We start from the raw sequence: 13,461 nt of genomic DNA on the forward strand, positions 1-13,461 counted from the left end.
GACAGCCCGCACTAGGCGTCAGAACAAACGGTTAACTGACAGAATCAGGGGATCCTTCTGAGAAAGGAAAAGCTTCTGTGTATATGAGGGAACTGAAAAATTATTTAAATGACCCAATACATAAAAGCAGAAATTTAGATCCACTTTTCCAAGTTCCTTAAAAACAATGGTTAAGAAAATAAGATAAAACTTGGGCAACTGATAATTTGTATGGCTTGCAAAGTGACCATGAATGTTCCCTACACAGCAGGGTAAAAATTTATCATTGACTTAATAATCTAAATAAAATTTACAGGCTATAACTCTAAAGACCAAAACCAGGCAGAAACAAAAGCCAATACATTAGGATTTAAAGTTCAGTACATGCAAATCTGGCTTTCTAATCATTAAGGCTGTCACTCTCATACCACCACCGTTTGTAAACCACGATCATAAAGTCAACTAATTCAACTGTGGTAAGATAAGTTACTGCACTACTATTCTAGAAATCAATATTAACTATGAAAAATGAGGGGGAAAATGAATCTTACCAAAAACCCCAGCAACTTCCAGAAATCCTAAATCTGGATATATTACCAGAACTTGGTATACCTGAGGCCAAAAGCAGCATGCAGCTCACTGAGACAAACGTCCTCACGATGGAACCCTAGTTAGTCATAAAGCATGGCTCTGGCGTCCTCTGCACACTCTGCATCTCATTCTGCCCAGTATTTTAGCCAACAGACAGGGAAGTCAGTTCTGGTGCAAACTGATTTGCATTAAAAGGCCAAATTCACTATCCCTTATGGAAATTTTACTGCTAAATTGTTTTGAACCATCTTTTTGATTCAAAAAATCTGTTGCTTAATAAACTGATTAAAAAGAAAAGAAAAAAAAAAAGGTTCCCACAAACTAGGTCATTTAGAGAAAACCACCTGACAGAAAAGTGTTTCAGAAATAAAGGAGGTGTTCTAGGCTAATTCTGAAGAGACCAAGCATCACAATGCATTCTGAGAAGAGACATCTTGTTTCTCCATTCATTTCATAAACTCTCCATGGGCCCAAATCCAATTCTTCTGGAACTTCCATGTTAATCCCATTCCACTTCAGAGCAGAGATGTGACCCAAAGACAGCCCTTTCTGGTTTTCCCTGCCTCCTGGAAAAGCAGCTCAACATCTTAGTAAAACAAATATAGAAAGATTTGGAAATGTCACCACACACAGAAAACATCCTGGGGAGTCAAACTGCAGCTCAGGATGAAAGAAAACCCCATTTCCTACGGAGAACACCGGTGTTCTAAGTGCCCGCCCCACAACAGCTAACAAAGTTGGTGTAAGACTTCCGAGTGAGGCACACCTCACTGCTCCATGGTACCCAATGTTATCTACCTACAGCTGTGAAAAAGTTAGAATATGCTCATAAGGGAGCTTAGCTACAAAATCTTACATATAAAAGATGATTATTTCAGCCATAAAGTAAATTTCTTCAGTTTACTTGAGTTGAATGAAACAGTCTTATAAATAATGACACTGCTTACTGGAAAATGCTGTACAGAAAATGGTTATTCTACAATTAGCTAGGAGGAATCCAAGTTAAAGTTTACATTGAAAGATGAAAAATACTCTCGGTTAAGATGGTAACTGTCTTCATAAGCAGGTTGCTGACATTTCTGATCATCCTGGGAATTCTATCACTTGCCCCTCCCTGGATGACGGTACCCTTCACGGAGACCGTCTCCAAAGTTTTGTCCATCTGGAGCTAGAATAACACATTCATGTGTGTTAGCACCCTCAAAAACAATGAAAACTTCCTCTAGCTTTTCACTTACTGAATAAAACACTTTTTTCAGATATAAAGCAGGTACATGGTATAGAAATACAGTGAGGAAAGAAGGCTCCCTCCTACTCCTATCTTCCATTTCCTGTGTGCATTTCTTCAGTTTTTCTATGCCGACAACAAGCCAAAGATTCCTTGAAAGAAAGTCTCCAACAACCTCTATCAGCTAATGTTAGAATTATTATGGGTGATTAGAAAAAGAACTCAAGGGCCCTATGTTTTTTTATTTTTTTCCCAGCTCATTGCTTGCTGTTAAGAAACAACTTCAAATCAACAGCTTCCTTTGGGGTTCATTGATGTTATCTATTTGATTCTTGTTTAAAAACATTTAAAAGACACTGGCCTCTGCTTCACCCCTTAAAAGCCTTTTGAATCAGAAACTGAATCAAAGGGCCCACACCTTCCTATTTATTCTGTTCTTAACTGGGAAGGGAGAAGGACAGAGTAAATAGGCAGTTGACTGCCTGAGGTTAAGGGGAACTCCTCACTTCTGAACAGACCTGAAAATATTCACCATCATTGCTCTTAGGGAGGAAGGTGTCTTACGATAACATCAAACTGTCTAGAGGTGGGCACTGAAAGGAGTACAGAGGGATGGGCATGCTCTCCAGATTTGCCCCCAAGTGGCTAACCATTCTCATGAGCCTCCTTGACTATCAGAATGGCCACTTTCAGCAGGTCAGCACCACTATCCGAATACTAAGGAAAGCTTCCTTTAGCCAAACCATACACTTCTGGGCTCACAGCATAAAAAAGGGGAAAATATCCAATTTAATAGAATGAAACCACTGTTCATCGGTTCATCAATCATTTGGAGCACTTTATCCATTAATGTGCTAAATATAGAGAGCTGAACAGGATACAGTTCTTCCCCTTCAACAGCCCATCTTGCTTCTCGGGTATACAGCAGGCACTGGGTCACTGGAGTAAAGGAGACACTCGTTCCCCTCCCTGTCCAGCTTCCTCTTGGAACCACCAGAGCAGAGAGTATATGACTCTGGTTAACCAATTAGTGTTCTCTCTCTGAAGATTCTGATTAAGTACAGACTTTGACATGTGCCCCAAACAGGGCTAACAGTGAGCATGAGAAAAGCACAGAACAGAAAACTCTCCCGCTGCTGCTGCTGCTAGATCCTCAATCCAGCTGTGCCCGAAAGACAGTCCTCTTGATTTCACCATTCCTCCCCCAAACTTTTCATAAACAAGTACAAGCACATCATCACTTTTGCTTAAGTTTTAGTTCATGGTGCTTGCAACCAAAAGTTTTGGTAGTGGGAAACAGAAGAGGAAGTGAGTAAGTAAGAGGGAAGATTGGGAATTTTATGCAAAATAATTACATTCGTGAACTGGGAGTAGTAGCAATTTGTCAGGAAGATACAATTATTCTGAAAGAGGCATCGGGCCCTGGTTTCATTAATTAAAAACAAAAACACTTTATAGGAAGAGTAAAACACCTGGTAAATTCTAAAAGATTTTGGGAAAAGTTCAAACTCATTAATAATGGAGTTAACATTACTAAGTCTTTTATTAACTGAAGTGAATTTTGGTTAAGCGTATGCCATCTGATGAACTACACTTAAATCTTCAATTTTTGAGAATGATTTAAATTCACTACTGAATATTTCAGCCATATTCCTTCTTATCAATCTCTGCAAAATATACCCACACCTACTGATTAGGGCCAAAACACTAAAGTTTTACTAATAATCCCGGCCATATTCCCTCTCAGAAAGTAACTCCTTCCTCAGAAAGCAAGAGTCAGATGATTGAAATGAAAATATGTGATCTGAGGCCATAGGGTACAGATGATTTAAAACCATATGAATTCTAACTATACATAAGACTGATCAAATGCATGAACCTCTTATCTCAAAAGCAAAAATACTCCTTCAAACCAACTACAAAGAGGTAAGTAAAAGCAGAAAGAGCCTGCCTCACGAGAAAGTATCTACAGGTCAAATCTTGACAGAAGGATCATGACACATCAATGACTGTGAACTTTATTTAGGCAAAGAGGTCATTAACTGACAAACACAATAACCATCGTTTCAGAAACGAGCTCTGCCAGGAGGCTTAAACCTTGTCAGGGGCTGCACTCAGGCTCATCTGGGCCAAGAACACGGAGAGGAGCCCAAGAGACGACAGTGCTAGTTCAGGAGGCTGAAGGCAAGATGTGTAGGACCAACAGACAGCAGGGCTTGTCTGTACACTGCAGTCCCTCAGCAAAGACACCATATCAAGGACAGCATCATTTTGTCCCTGTTTTTAGAAGAAAAGCATTTATAATTGCACCATCAAAGTAAAAACAAAACAAAAAGAACCCCCATGAAACCCAATATTAAACCTTTGTCTGCTGCTGCTGCTGCTAAGTCGCTTCTGTCATGTCTGACTCTGTGTGACCCCATAGACGGCAGCCCACCAGGCTCCCTCGTCCCTGGGATTCTCCAGGCAAGAACACTGGAATGGGTTGCCATTTCCTTCTCCAATGCATGAAAGTGAAAAGTGAAAGTGAAGTCACTCAGTTGTGTCCGACTCTTAGCGACCTCATGGACTGCAGCCCACCAGGCTCGTCCTTCCATGGGATCTTCCAGGCAAGAGTACTGGAGTGGGGCGCCACTGCCTTGTCCGAAACCTTTGACTAGCCATACATAATTGAGTCAGGAAAGAAAAAAAAAACAACCTCCAAATCAAACTTCTACAGATTATATTTTAAATAACTGCAAGTATGGATCTAGTACAGCATTTTCCAGTATACAAATTCTTCATATTTTTACGTGCATTCTTACATGTTTCAAGTTGCTAATAAAAATATATGGTGCTAATTTAACAGGCCAGCAAATACAGAAGTAAATACAGTAGTGTGTCCTGGTTTCCAGCACCTGCAGGCATAACTCTGATACTTTATGTAGGAAGTGAAATCTGAACATACGCTAGAATGACAAGTACTATATCAGTTATACTAGTGAATGCAAATCTACAATTTTCATGGAGAAAAGCATTTCTAACACTATTGAGAGGCAGACCAGACCAGGTTTTTGGTAAAACCTGAACATAAGTTGCTTAGTCTAAACCAGTGGTTTCCACTGCCCCCACCTGACCTTAAAGAGATGAAATCCTTGTTTTTAAAGAAATCTTACTTGGGGACTTCCCTGGTGGTCCAGTGGCTAAGACTCCTCACTCCCAATGCGGAGAGCCTGGGTTCGATTCCTGGTCAGGGAACTAGATCCCACATGCCACAACTAAGATCAAAGATTCTGTGTGCTGCAACCAAGATCCAGGGCGCCAAATTAAAAAAAAAAAAAAAGAAATCTTACTTGAAATAGGAAAAGGATAAAAAATGGAGAGAGGGGCTCAGGTTGATAGAAAGAGGAAGAAGGAAAAGTTCTCCAAGTCTCTCATTGAAACAGTAACTTGTCTAAACTAAGCTCAATATGCAAATTTACGCCAAGGTCACCCAAAGCATTAAATCTGATGGCTAGAGCAGAATTCCAGTGGTTTACTGAAAATCTCCCCTGAATAAAATTACAGTCTTATCAGAATACAGTTACAGGAAGCCCACAGTAAGCTTAAGAATTAGGACACAGTTTATACTCCTCTGTTTTTTAAACATTTCTACATTAAAGCTGTTAAAAACAAAAACAAAAACAAAAAACACCTCTCTGGAAACATCTTTTTGGTAAGGAGTTGGGGAGAATCAAACGCCAGAAATGATGCCATTACTAGTGAAGAAAAAAAAAAAAGGCAGCGATATATTCTAAGTCAATAAAAAAAATCAGGAAGACATTCAAATACATACTACAATATATACTACATTCAAATATACTACAGTATAAACAATTTCAGTTCTGGTACATCATCAACCCAAATTAATATGTAAGAAATTCAGATCCTAAATACTTAAAACAATATTCCACTTAATGTTGGTACAAGTATTTATATAACCCAAACTGGGGTTTTTAAGTCAGTATTTGAAATTTCTTTAAACCACTGATCTAACTAAATAATATTTAAAGTTATGCTCTTTTCTAAGAGGCGTAGGCATTTGAAGAGAAACAGGAAGAGAATTAAAGCATCAGGTACTCCACTGCTACCCATGATGGCACTTAAAAATATGTGTGTGATGTCTTTGTGGAAACATTTTGGACCTGTTAAGTTAAAAACTACTCAGGCAGAAGGAAAACTTCATTTCCATATTTCTGTCACCCCTCAGCAACATATTTAATACTATAAATATCACTCACTGAGTAAAAGTGTGGTCACTATAAAACACTTTCTTTTTATAACCAATTAAGTGTTTATCTTTCCTGACTATTCTGGGATCCCAAGTGGTGAACACAGACACCTTACATGCTTTGCAGGTTGTCACTAGCCCTACATTTAAATTAAGCCAGATGTAAAAAGGTTTATACATTTGTATTTTAAGGAAATGAACCTTGTAAAGCCTTTCTAGAACAACCCTCTGATGAGTGAACACATCGGGAGTGTAGAGCCTACATCCAGTCTGGAAGCAATCACCCCACTCAATCTTTTCCTAAAACACAGACCCGAACAGAAGCAGCTTATCTTTCAATTTCCTATAACTGTGGGCAAAAGACCTTCCAGATGCCACAGGCTCTTCACATAAAAGGCAGCTGGGTCTCCTCCTTTTCCTCTCTTCCTCAATCTCAAACACCACAAAACAAGTAACTGACTATCCAGGAATAGAATGCTACTCTGGATTAGTGGATAAAACTGTACAGCATAAAAGAAAGTTCAGTCTCCTTTTCACCAGAAAATGTTCAGTAGTGCCAAGGAATTTGGAAAGCCCAGAGGGATCAGAAAAAGAAACTACTTCGCCAATGAAGATACACTTGCACCAAAGGTAAATTTAAATACTAAACATCAATTACGTTGCTTAGGATAATCATATTAGAACACTGTTAATAAAGACAAGAAGCAAATAGGAAATGTAACTAATTTTTCTTCTGTTCTTAACTACTAACTGAATTTTTCCCACTATTCTTTCAGTTTGATAATAAAAGAAACCCAATTAAAAAAACATTTTCAAGTTTTTAACCAAATCAGTTATTAAACCCCTTATAACTAAGTTTTCCTAACTATTTCTCTGGTAGGTAGACTGTATTTATGCAAGGCAAAATGTCTGTATTCTCTAGATACAGCATCCTGTACAGAAATGTTTTATCACAGGGACAGTTCTGTCCCCTCTCTATAAACAGTGTGTGACTCTCTCCCACACACAGCTCTGCTCTAAGAGACTGTCTGCCTGACTGCTTAGTGTGAGCGAAGCACAAACCCCACCAGGCAGCTTGTCCCGCGCGGAACAGTTGTGTTCACGAGTTTACTCGACACGCTCTGAAAGCAGCCCACGACTCTCGGTTCAGCTGCGTAAGTCTAAACACTGAGCTGCCCAACAGCCTTTCCAGGTGTTCACCCCTCCCTGCTCCCCTCCCAGGAGCCCCCTCTCCAAGCTCCCACGCTCAGTGCTTCTCACAGCTCCTTCCCTCCTCACCTCAGCCAGTCTCCAGCAAATGGGCTCCAGCTGGCCAATCTCTGGTGCCCTGTTAAAACATGGTTACTTCAGGCGTGACATGATCAGGCCAAGAGGGACAATGCTTCCATAGTTCTCAATATGATTTTTAAACTAATGCTCCTAAAAGGTGCATCTGTATTGGCTGCATTCACTTCACACACACGACTACAAACAGCCTTTTTCATTTTGGCATCATGTGCCATCGTTTTCAGCATTAGCTGGTTTAGCTGATGAGAAAAAGATACTCTATTCTGAATACGTGTCTGGTTACAAAAGAAATAACTATCAACAATCTTTAGGCATCTTCTCATTGAAGGGGCATGGACATACAGGCCTTAAGAAGGACAAAAGATTAAGATTCATATTTCAAATCATAGTATCAACTGAAATCAATTATGAAAATGCAGCACTCTGAATCACTGAGAAGAATCTAGGGTTTTACTTAATCTAAACTCTTCTTGTTTTACAGAGAAGCAACTGAGAAGCACCCGGCTTAAGGGCAACGAGCGTGTCACTCACAGAGCTGGGTCTCAAGGTCATCTTCAGACCTAGGATGCAGTGTTCTTCCTATTATCCATGCAGAGGAAGCTCTGATCACTGACATTAATTAAAAGTAAACAATGCGTATGATATACACACATCTGAAAGTGTCAAGACTTTAATATCCAAGGATGAAATAACCATAAATAATTCAGTCAAACCAGCTCAAACAGAGATATAAGATTAAGAATGCATACATACATCTCAGATCAGATGGTCCCATTACCTTCAAAGAAGTGAGACATGAACTCAGCTCTGACTGAGACCACTTGCCCTACAGTGCTTTAAACATCACTATGGATGCCGACAGTTACTAGATGGTCACATCTGAGAGACAGCTTTCTATCCAAGTTGTAATGGCAGCATCTTGCAAAATGAGAAGCACAATCTTAGAATCCTTAAATAAAATAGCTTTTAAAAAGCCAGATGTATATTCTAGGTCTCCCTTATGATAATCAACCAGTTAACCATTATCATGCTCAAAGAGTGTTCTGAGAACTGCCTAGAAAAAGCAGAGGCTTTAGCCATCTTTTTTCTTTCTCTAAGGGCAAGGGCAGGCGGGGGACTAGTCTGCTCTCAACTGCCTCTAAAGCTCAGGTTCCTTTCCCCTGCCAAATCCTGTTCATTACTGTTACAAAGGCAACTGAGAAATGAAAACACATGTCCAGGCAAAAGCTTGCACACACGTTCTCCACATTATTCGTAATATCCAAGAAGGAGAATCAACCCAAATCTCCATCAACTGATAAACGGTTAAGTAAAATGTGGTAATATCGATACAATGGGATATGATTTAGCCATAAAAAGGAGTGAAATGCTGATATATGCTCAATACAATGAACCCTGAAAATACCATGCCAAATGAAAAGTCACAAATGGCCACTCATTGTATGATTCCATTTACATGAAGTATCTAGAAAAGGCAAATCTCAGAGACAGGAGATTAAAGTTGCCAAAGGTTGGAGGAGTTGTGGGGGCAGGGAGGGAATAGAAGGTGCCTGCTACTGGGTACTAACTAGGGTCTTGGTGGGGTGAAGAAAATATTTAAAAATTAATTGTGGTGATAGCTGCACAACTCTGAATATACTAGAAAACACTGAATCATATACTTTAAATGGGTGAACTGTTATGAAATACAAAAAATATTTTAAGCTGTTAACAGGCCTAAGATTACAAAATGTAGATAAGGTGACGAACACAAATAATTTTACCCAAAGACAAGACAACAGTAAATACTGGGGTATACTTATCCTTCCAGATTTTATGCATGCATAATTTTTCTTAAAACAACAACAACACACACACACAAAAAGGGAATCAATGTATTTTATTCAGCATTTACTCACACAGCAAGAAAACCCATATTGCTTGAAAATTTTCAAAATTAATTTTTAAGAATTATGCATTCCAATATAGCAGATACTAGCCACACATGGCTCCTATGCACTTAAAATGAGGCTAGTCTGAACTGAGCTGAGATGCTTTAAACTTCCGCCACGCTACCATCACCACTATCCATCTCCACAACTCCTTCACCTTGCAGAACCGAAACTCCATCTGCATCAAAGAGCAACGCTCCATCTCTCCCCTCCCATATGCACCTGGCAACCACCACGCTGGTGGCCTCTACGATTCTGACCACTCGAAGTACTTCACAGAAGTGGAATAATAAATACCTGTCCTTTTGTGACTACTTATTCTACTCAGCATAAATGCCTGTAAGGTTTACCCAGCTGTAGCATCACATCAGATTTTCTTTCCCTTTCAGGCTGGACAACATTCCATGCTATGTAGGCATCACATTTATCCATTCACCTGCTGGTGGACACTTGCTCTTTCAGCTACTCTGAATAACACTGCTGGGAACATGGGTGTACAAGCAGCTCTCACAGACAAACGTGTGTGTTGCTACATCACGTGGTAACCCTGTGGCTCTGCCATTTACACTCCCAAGTGTACAGGTTCCAATTTCTTCACCTCCTCACCAACACTTGTTTTTCTCTTTTTGACAGTAAGCATCTTAATGGGTGTGAGGTTATTACTTTCATCATAATTTAAATTTGCTTTTCCCTAAAGATTAGCGATGTTGAGCAGCTTTCCATGCACTTTTTGGCAATTAATATATCTTCTTTACCCATCTAGATTTGCTTTTAAGCATAACATATATTTGAGATTTCCAATGCTTAGTATGAAAAAAAATGCAAAGTATCTCATAAATAACCTTCCAAAAATAGACTGCATGTTGAAATGACAATACTTTGGATATGCTGGATTGAAAATTATTCATTTCACTTTTTATTTTTTAAAAAGTAGCTACTGGAAACCTGGAAAAACCTCAAAGATATTATGCTAAGCAAAATAAACCTGTCACAAAAGACAAATATTCCATGATTCCACTCACTTGAGACACCAAGAGTAGTGAAATTCACAGAGATAGAAAGTAGAAGGTGGCTGCCGAGGACTGGCAGGGAGGGGAGAGTGAGGATTTACTGTTTAACAGGGACAGAGTTTGCACTTTGCAAGATGTAAAAGTTCTGGAGATGGATGGTGGTAACTGCTGCACAATAATCTGAGTGTACTTAACGGCACAGAACTGTACACTTGAAAGTGGCTGGTTAACGTGATGCATCGATTTTATGTCCTGTATATTTTACCACAATTCAAGTTAAAAAAAAAAGTGACTATCAGAAAAATACAAGACAAAAGTAGTGAATACAGAAGCAGATAAGGCTGTTATTAAGTATCTGTTAAGACTGTTTAAAAGTTTCCTTTGAACAGGACAGATCCTTTAGAGCAAGTCCTGGATGTAATAAAAGAACTCTGAAGGCCTTTACAAATTTCTAGACCATTTTGGACTATATTAAATGAGCGCTTCTCTGGTAATACATGAATGGCCTCCAAACTGTTAAGTACTTAAAAAGATAAACCTTAGTAGAGAGTTCACTTTCCTGGCAAAACTGCTTCACTCCAAGAGACCAGGAACAGAGGACTATATCACTTTTGTCCAAGATTGTAAAATTCACTCTGTCTTAACCAACAGTTTAACCCAGGTAGGGTTACTTTAATGAGAAGTTCAATTATATTTTTATTTTGCAAAAAATTGAAATGATTCTACAGCAGGTAGCAGCAAGCAGTATAGAAATTTTCACATAATTTTCATGTATTAAACTTTCAAATCACCTTAAGTTTCTTTCAGTTACAGGATAGAACTGGACAAAAGGAGAGGCCCTAGGAAAAACAGAACAGGAAGCCTTTCCAAAGGTAACAGAATGCTGAAAAATTTAACAGCTTAAACAAGTACTGTTTCCTTTAGTGTTGGTGTGGTTCATCAGTACTGAACCAGAATCTAACGGGAAGTAAACCACCTAGTTCACCGCATTGTCAGTCACCAAAACTATAATCACATTGTGACTCACCAAGTTTCAACACGCTCGTCAGTGGCTGGCACATGGCATGTACTCAGTAAGCGCAGAATGAACCAACAGTCCCTGTCTACAAAGGGCTTACAGAGCCGACTCCCTATATGCACACACACACACACACACACACACATACGTATATGGAAAAAAGAAATGCGTTCAGATGCGTCACAGATTAAACGTTCTGAGGCTAAGAGGGACAGTTCATTCTCGGCAGGGGTGGTCAGGAGAGGGTGGAAGAAACTCCTGCACTGTGGCCACCGTGTTCAGAGAAAAACCTGCATTTACTGCACGGCTGCTCCCTGAGCTTCTGAGATCTGAGGGAGTGCACACACGCTGCAGAGCTGCCCGCTCCATCTGGACAGTCTGCAGAACAGCCAAAGCCTTAGGTGCGAGGTAACAATATACAGAAGCGATAGCAGAAGGACAGAGGTAAAAAGTTGAAGCGTAAAACTACAGCCGACCTCAAAATTTGTTTTCCAGCAAGACTATATTGGTTTTATGGACAAAAATTCAGCTTCCTATCAGCCACGTGTAAAAAATCTCTGCCCTTCATACCTTTAAACTTCTGTAATACAATAAGTAGGGCGACATAGTACAAGTACTTTTCTTGCCCTGCTAGAAAAGACGGTACAACATAGTGAAAAGTACAGCTCTAGAGCTCGACAGATCTAGAGATCTGTTTAAATCCTTGCTCTGCGGCTTACTAGGTTTGTGACTCTAAAAATGTTACTTAACCTCTGGAGGTCTGTTTCCTAGGCCATAACCAGTATAACACCATTTCACTGTTCAAATGTCAGAAGAATCAAGATGAAGCCAATTAATGCTTAGAGCAGTTATTACCTTAAACTAGATCAGAAGCTACAGCAATACCTTTGCAAATTATGAGTTCATACCAGGATATAGTCTTTTAAAAAGCACAGACTATTGTTATAACTGAGAATCAGATGTGGTTGCCGTACATGTTCCTGAATGCACTATAATGTGCATTTATACTTACACAGATTAGTGTTTCTATACATCACTGTGAGCCATTTATGTTAGAGTCCGCATATTAACTTCACAAGTTCTGTGGCACTTATAATAGTTAATGCAATAGAGCATCCACAAGTACCCAAAATAAACCTAGGTGACTCAGAAATACAAAGGTGTGATCTAGAATTTGCTTATAAAGTACATATGTACTTATAATATAAAATTTGGGTTACTCCTGTTAAAAGGCTTTCAGGCAAAAAGACTAGTGCCTACAACTAGAAACTGTCACTTTTGAGTATTCAGATTTCAGACAAGAACCCTAGAGAAAATGACTGAGAACATGTCTTACATCCCAATCTAGCTTCAGGGAGGGTGTGAGATGGGAAGCATTTCCACATTTCCTCCATTTTAATAGGCGCCCCAGCAAGGCAGGGACACACCGTGGTGAGTGACTCCAGCACTACGCCGCCTACGTGGAACTGCACAGCCTCGGAACGGCTTGCTGTCAATGGACAACCAGGTTTCAGAGATGTGACAGAGGGAAATCAAATGAATTCACAGGCAGGTCTAAGAGGACATCCAGATGTGTCCATTTATAAATGTGCATTCAATAGCCTAAGATAGAAAGTAAGTTATTTTCAATTCCTTAGTAAGTTTTCCATGCTCTATCAAAACTAGTCAAAATAATTTCCCCATAGTAATGGGACATGTTTTTCTTACTATTCTTGAATAACAAAATACATAATTTTCTTGAATTACCTTAAGCTATCTCCTACAGTCAAGGCTTAGCAAAAGCATTATTCTTACAGCAGGTTTTGCCACTTGATGACTCAATCCTTACACTTTCCACAAAAGCTTTATTTTTCTGATCTCAAACCAGGATTCTTAAGCACTCCCTGCATTTGAACACAGCGAGTCTCGCTTCGTCTTCTTCACCAGAGCAAGAATTAATTGCTGACTTAAAATGTACAATATGTAAATTTTAATAAATCCCACCACATTTCCTCTAGATAGAGGTTTCTTCAGATACATTAGGTTTCAAGAGACCACTCATACAGGTCCTCAATTGTTGCCAGCTCCCACCAGAAAAGGAGAGCCTTACAAATTTTCAAGGGAAGCTCAAGTTTCCATAAGCTCTTAAATGGGAGCATAGAGGGTTCAGAAAAAGACAGAAAAGGCAG

At 39.4% G+C, this 13,461-nt stretch overlaps 1 protein-coding gene across 5 annotated transcripts in view; it reads right to left on the reverse strand.

Moving 5' to 3' along the window:
* Positions 1-13,461, reverse strand: part of ADNP (activity dependent neuroprotector homeobox) — a 34,529-nt gene that overhangs the window by 11,095 nt on the left and 9,973 nt on the right. The window lies entirely within an intron of this gene.

The sequence above is a fragment of the Bos javanicus genome, chromosome 13 (genome assembly GCF_032452875.1).
Source record: "Bos javanicus breed banteng chromosome 13, ARS-OSU_banteng_1.0, whole genome shotgun sequence".
NCBI lineage: Eukaryota > Metazoa > Chordata > Mammalia > Artiodactyla > Bovidae > Bos > Bos javanicus.